This window comes from Scyliorhinus torazame, chromosome 26 (genome assembly GCF_047496885.1).
Source record: "Scyliorhinus torazame isolate Kashiwa2021f chromosome 26, sScyTor2.1, whole genome shotgun sequence".
In the NCBI taxonomy this organism is placed as follows: Eukaryota; Metazoa; Chordata; class Chondrichthyes; order Carcharhiniformes; family Scyliorhinidae; genus Scyliorhinus; species Scyliorhinus torazame.
In genome coordinates this window covers 25,865,331-25,872,585 of record NC_092732.1, presented here as the reverse complement: position 1 = coordinate 25,872,585, position 7,255 = coordinate 25,865,331, and positions in this window count along the sequence as shown.

The window sequence follows — 7,255 nt, the reverse complement described above, 5'->3', positions numbered from 1 at the left end:
CTCTATACAGTTGGAGCTATTGCCGATGATCAGGTCAGTACTGTACTCTATGCAGTTGGAGCTATTGTCGATGGTCAGGTCAGTACTGTACCCTATACAGTTGGAGTTATTGTCGATGATCGGGTCAGTACTGTACTCTATACTGTTGGAGCTATTGCCGATGATCAGATCAGTACTGTACGCTATACAGTTGGAGCTACTGCTGATGATCAGGTCAGTACTGTACTCTATACAGTTGGAGCTATTGGCGATGATCGGGTCAGTATTGTGCTGTATACAGTTGGAGCTATTGGCGATTATCGGGTCAGTATTGTACTCTATACAGTTGGAGCTATTGTCGATGATCGGGTCAGTGCTGTACTCTATACAGTTGGAGCTATTGCTGATGATCAGGTCAGTACTGTACTCTATACAGTTGGAGCTATTGCCGATGATCAGGTCAGTACTGTACTCTATACAGTTGGAGCTATTGCCGATGATCAGGTCAGTACTGTACTCTATGCAGTTTGAGCTATTGTCGATGGTCAGGTCAGTACTGTACCCTATACAGTTGGAGTTATTGTCGATGATCGGGTCAGTACTGTACTCTATACTGTTGGAGCTATTGCCGATGATCAGATCAGTACTGTACGCTATACAGTTGGAGCTACTGCAGATGATCAGGTCAGGACTGTACTCTATACAGTTGGAGCTATTGTCGATGATCGGGTCAGTACTGTACTCTATACAGTTGGAGCTATTGCCGATGATCAGGTCAGTACTGTACTCTATACAGTTGGAGCTATTGCCGATGATCGGGTCAGTACTGTACTCTATACAGTTGGAGCTATTGCCAATGATCAGGTCAGTACTGAACTCTATGCAGTTGGAGCTATTGTCGATGATCAGGTCAGTACTGTACTATATACAGTTGGAGCTATTGCCGATGATCAGGTCTGTACTGTACTCTATACAGTGGGAGCTATTGTCGATGATCAGGTCAGTACTGTACTATATACAGTGAGAGCGATTACCGATGATCAGGTCAGTACTGTACTCTATACAGTTGGAGCTATTGGCGATGATCGGGTCAGTATTGTACTCTATACAGTTGGAGCTATTGTCGATGATCGGGTCGGTACTGTACTCTATACAGTTGGAGCTATTGCCGATGATCAGGTCTGTACTGTACTCTATATAGTTGGAGCTATTGCCGATGATCAGGTCAGTACTGTACTATATACAGTTAGAGCTATTGCCGATGATCGGGTCAGTACTGTACTATATACAGTTGGAGCTATTGTCGATGATCAGGTCAGTACTTTACTCTATACAGTTGGAGCTATTGTCGATGATCAGGTCAGTACTGTACTATATACTGTTTAAGCTATTGCCGATGATCAGGTCAGTACTGTACTCTATACAGTTGGAGCTATTGCCGATGATCAGGTCAGTACTGTACTCTATGCAGTTGGAGCTATTGTCGATGGTCAGGTCAGTACTGTACCCTATACAGTTGGATTTATTGTCGATGATCGGGTCAGTACTGTACTCTATACTGTTGGAGCTATTGCCGATGATCAGATCAGTACTGTACGCTATACAGTTGGAGCTACTGCAGATGATCAGGTCAGTACTGTACTCTATACAGTTGGAGCTATTGGCGATGATCGGGTCAGTATTGTGCTCTATACAGTTGGAGCTATTGGCGATTATCGGGTCAGTATTGTACTCTATACAGTTGGAGCTATTGTCGATGATCGGGTCAGTGCTGTACTCTATACAGTTGGAGCTATTGCCGATGATCAGGTCAGCACTGTACTCTATACAGTTGGAGCTATTGCCGATGATCAGGTCAGTACTGTACTCTATACAGTTGGAGCTATTGCCGATGATCAGGTCAGTACTGTACTCTATGCAGTTGGAGCTATTGTCGATGGTCAGGTCAGTACTGTACCCTAAACAGTTGGAGTTATTGTCGATGATCGGGTCAGTACTGTACTCTATACTGTTGGAGCTATTGCCGATGATCAGATCAGTACTGTACGCTATACAGTTGGAGCTACTGCAGATGATCAGGTCAGTACTGTACTCTATACAGTTGGAGCTATTGTCGATGATCAGGTCAGTACTGTACTCTATACAGTTGGAGCTATTGGCGATGATCAAGTCAGTACTGTACGCTATACAGTTGGAGCAATTGGCGATGATCGGGTCAGTGCTGTACTCTATACAGTTGGAGCTATTGCCGTTGATCAGGTCTGTACTGTACTCTATACAGTTGGAGGTATTGCCGATGATCAGATCAGTACTGTACTCTATACAGTTGGAGCTATTGGCGATGATCGGGTCAGTACTGTCCTCTATACAGTTGGAGCTATTGGCGATGATCGGGTCAGTACTGTACTCACTACAGTTGGAGCTATTGTCGATGATCGGGTCAGTGCTGTACTCTATACAGTTGGAGCTATTGTCGATGATCAGGTCAGAACTGTACACTATACAGTTGGAGATATTGCCGATGATCGGGTCAGTATTGTACCCTATGCAGTTGGAGCTATTGCCGATGATCGGGTCAGTACTGTACTCTATACAGTTGGAGCTATTGCCCAAGATCGAGTCAGTACTGTATTCTATACAGTTGGAGCTATTGTCGATGATCAGGTCAGTACTGTACTCTATACAGTTGGAGCTATTGCCGACGATCGGGTCAGTACTGTACTCTATACAGTTGGAGCTATTGCCGATGATCAGGTCAGTACTGTACTCCATACAGTTGGAGCTATTGCCGAAGATCGAGTCAGTACTGTACTGTATGCAGTTGGAGCTATTGCCGATGATCGGGTCAGTACTGTACTCTATACAGTTGGAGCTATTGCCGATGATCAGGTCAGTACTGTACTCTATGCAGTTGGAGCTATTGCCGATGATCATGTCAGTACTGTACTCTATGCAGTTGGAGCTATTGCCGATGATCATGTCAGTACTGTACTCTATACAGTTGGAGCTATCATCGATGATCAGGTCAGTACTGTACTCTATCCCGTTGGAGCTATTGGCGACGATCGGGTCAGTACTGTACTCTATACAGTTGGAGCTATTGCCAATGATCAGGTCAGTACTGTTCTCTGTACTGTTGGAGCTATTGTCGATGATCGGGTCAGTACTGTACTCTATACAGTTGGAGCTATTGCCGATGATCGGGTCAGTACTGTACTATATACTGTTGGAGCTATTGCCGATGATCGGGTCAGTACTGTGCTCTATTCAGTTGGAGCTGTTGCCGATGATCAGGTCTGTATTGTACTCTATACAGTGGGAGCTATTGTCGATGATCAGGTCAGTACTGTACTATATGCTGTTGGAGCTATTGCCGATGATCAGGTCAGTACTGTACTCTATGCAGTTGGAGCTATTGTCGATGGTCAGGTCAGTACTGTACCCTATACAGTTGGAGTTATTGTCGATGATCGGGTCAGTACTGTACTCTATACTGTTGGAGCTATTGCCGATGATCAGATCAGTACTGTACGCTATTCAGTTGGAGCTACTGCAGATGATCAGGTCAGTACTGTACTCTATACAGTTGGAGCTATTGGCGATGATCAGGTCAGTATTGTGCTCTATGCAGTTGGAGCTATTGCCGATTATCGGGTCAGTATTGTACTCTATACAGTTGGAGCTATTGTCGATGATCGGGTCAGTGCTGTACTCTATACAGTTGGAGCTATTGCCGATGATCAGGTCAGTACTGTACTCTATTCAGTTGGAGCTATTGCAGATGATCGGGTCAGTGCTGTACTCTATACAGTTGGAGCTATTGTCGATGATCAGGTCAGAACTGTACACTATACAGTTGGAGATATTGCCGATGATCGGGTCAGTATTGTATTCTATACAGTTGGAGCTATTGTCGATGATCAGGTCAGTACTGTACTCTATACAGTTGGAGCTATTGCCGATGATCGGGTCAGTACTGTACTCTATACAGTTGGAGCTATTGCCGATGATCAGGTCAGTACTGTACTCCATACAGTTGGAGCTATTGCCGAAGATCGAGTCAGTACTGTACTGTATGCAGTTGGAGCTATTGCCGATGATCGGGTCAGTACTGTACTCTATACCGTTGGAGCTATTGCCGATGATCAGGTCAGTGCAGTACTCTATGCAGTTGGAGCTATTGCCGATGATCATGTCAGTACTGTACTCTATGCAGTTGGAGCTATTGCCGATGATCATGTCAGTACTGTACTCTATACAGTTGGAGCTATCATCGATGATCAGGTCAGTACTGTACTCTATCCCGTTGGAGCTATTGGCGACGATCGGGTCAGTACTGTACTCTATACAGTTGGAGCTATTGCCGATGATCAGGTCAGTACTGTTCTCTGTACGGTTGGAGCTATTGTCGATGATCGGGTCAGTACTGTACTCTATACAGTTGGAGCTATTGCCGATGATCGGGTCAGTACTGTACTATATACTGTTGGAGCTATTGCCGATGATCGGGTCATTACTGTACTCTATTCAGTTGGAGCTGTTGCCGATGATCAGGTCTGTACTGTACTCTATACAGTGGGAGCTATTGTCGATGATCATGTCTGTACTGTACTCTATACTGTTGGAGCTATTGCCGATGATCAGATCAGTACTGTACGCTATACAGTTGGAGCTACTGCAGATGATCAGGTCAGTACTGTACTCTATACAGTTGGAGCTATTGTCGATGATCGGGTCAGTACTGTACTCTATACAGTTGGAGCTATTGCCGATGATCAGGTCAGTACTGTACTCTATACAGTTGGAGCTATTGCCGATGATCGGGTCAGTACTGTACTCTATACAGTTGGAGCTATTGCCAATGATCAGGTCAGTACTGTACTCTATGCAGTTGGAGCTATTGTCGATGATCAGGTCAGTACTGTACTATATACAGTTGGAGCTATTGCCGATGATCAGGTCTGTACTGTACTCTATACAGTGGGAGCTATTGTCGATGATCAGGTCAGTACTGTACTATATACAGTAAGAGCGATTACCGATGATCAGGTCAGTACTGTACTCTATACAGTTGGAGCTATTGGCGACGATCGGGTCAGTATTGTACTCTATACAGTTGGAGCTATTGTCGATGATCGGGTCAGTACTGTACTCTATACAGTTGGAGATATTGCCGATGATCGGGTCAGTATTGTACCCTATGCAGTTGGAGCTATTGCCGATGATCGGGTCAGTACTGTCCTCTATACAGTTGGAGCTATTGGCGATGATCAGGTCAGTACTGTACTCACTACAGTTGGAGCTATTGTCGATGATCGGGTCAGTGCTGTACTCTATACAGTTGGAGCTATTGTCGATGATCAGGTCAGAACTGTACACTATACAGTTGGAGATATTGCCGATGATCGGGTCAGTATTGTACCCTATGCAGTTGGAGCTATTGCCGATGATCGGGTCAGTACTGTACTCTATACAGTTGGAGCTATTGCCCAAGATCGAGTCAGTACTGTATTCTATACAGTTGGAGCTATTGTCGATGATCAGGTCAGTACTGTACTCTATACAGTTGGAGCTATTGCCGACGATCGGGTCAGTACTGTACTCTATACAGTTGGAGCTATTGCCGATGATCAGGTCAGTACTGTACTCCATACAGTTGGAGCTATTGCCGAAGATCGAGTCAGTACTGTACTGTATGCAGTTGGAGCTATTGCCGATGATCGGGTCAGTACTGTACTCTATACAGTTGGAGCTATTGCCGATGATCAGGTCAGTACTGTACTCTATGCAGTTGGAGCTATTGCCGATGATCATGTCAGTACTGTACTCTATGCAGTTGGAGCTATTGCCGATGATCATGTCAGTACTGTACTCTATACAGTTGGAGCTATCATCGATGATCAGGTCAGTACTGTACTCTATCCCGTTGGAGCTATTGGCGACGATCGGGTCAGTACTGTACTCTATACAGTTGGAGCTATTGCCGATGATCAGGTCAGTACTGTTCTCTGTACTGTTGGAGCTATTGTCGATGATCGGGTCAGTACTGTACTCTATACAGTTGGAGCTATTGCCGATGATCGGGTCAGTACTGTACTATATACTGTTGGAGCTATTGCCGATGATCGGGTCAGTACTGTGCTCTATTCAGTTGGAGCTGTTGCCGATGATCAGGTCTGTATTGTACTCTATACAGTGGGAGCTATTGTCGATGATCAGGTCAGTACTGTACTATATGCTGTTGGAGCTATTGCCGATGATCAGGTCAGTACTGTACTCTATGCAGTTGGAGCTATTGTCGATGGTCAGGTCAGTACTGTACCCTATACAGTTGGAGTTATTGTCGATGATCGGGTCAGTACTGTACTCTATACTGTTGGAGCTATTGCCGATGATCAGATCAGTACTGTACGCTATTCAGTTGGAGCTACTGCAGATGATCAGGTCAGTACTGTACTCTATACAGTTGGAGCTATTGGCGATGATCAGGTCAGTATTGTGCTCTATGCAGTTGGAGCTATTGCCGATTATCGGGTCAGTATTGTACTCTATACAGTTGGAGCTATTGTCGATGATCGGGTCAGTGCTGTACTCTATACAGTTGGAGCTATTGCCGATGATCAGGTCAGTACTGTACTCTATTCAGTTGGAGCTATTGCAGATGATCGGGTCAGTGCTGTACTCTATACAGTTGGAGCTATTGTCGATGATCAGGTCAGAACTGTACACTATACAGTTGGAGATATTGCCGATGATCGGGTCAGTATTGTATTCTATACAGTTGGAGCTATTGTCGATGATCAGGTCAGTACTGTACTCTATACAGTTGGAGCTATTGCCGATGATCGGGTCAGTACTGTACTCTATACAGTTGGAGCTATTGCCGATGATCAGGTCAGTACTGTACTCCATACAGTTGGAGCTATTGCCGAAGATCGAGTCAGTACTGTACTGTATGCAGTTGGAGCTATTGCCGATGATCGGGTCAGTACTGTACTCTATACCGTTGGAGCTATTGCCGATGATCAGGTCAGTGCAGTACTCTATGCAGTTGGAGCTATTGCCGATGATCATGTCAGTACTGTACTCTATGCAGTTGGAGCTATTGCCGATGATCATGTCAGTACTGTACTCTATACAGTTGGAGCTATCATCGATGATCAGGTCAGTACTGTACTCTATCCCGTTGGAGCTATTGGCGACGATCGGGTCAGTACTGTACTCTATACAGTTGGAGCTATTGCCGATGATCAGGTCAGTACTGTTCTCTGTACGG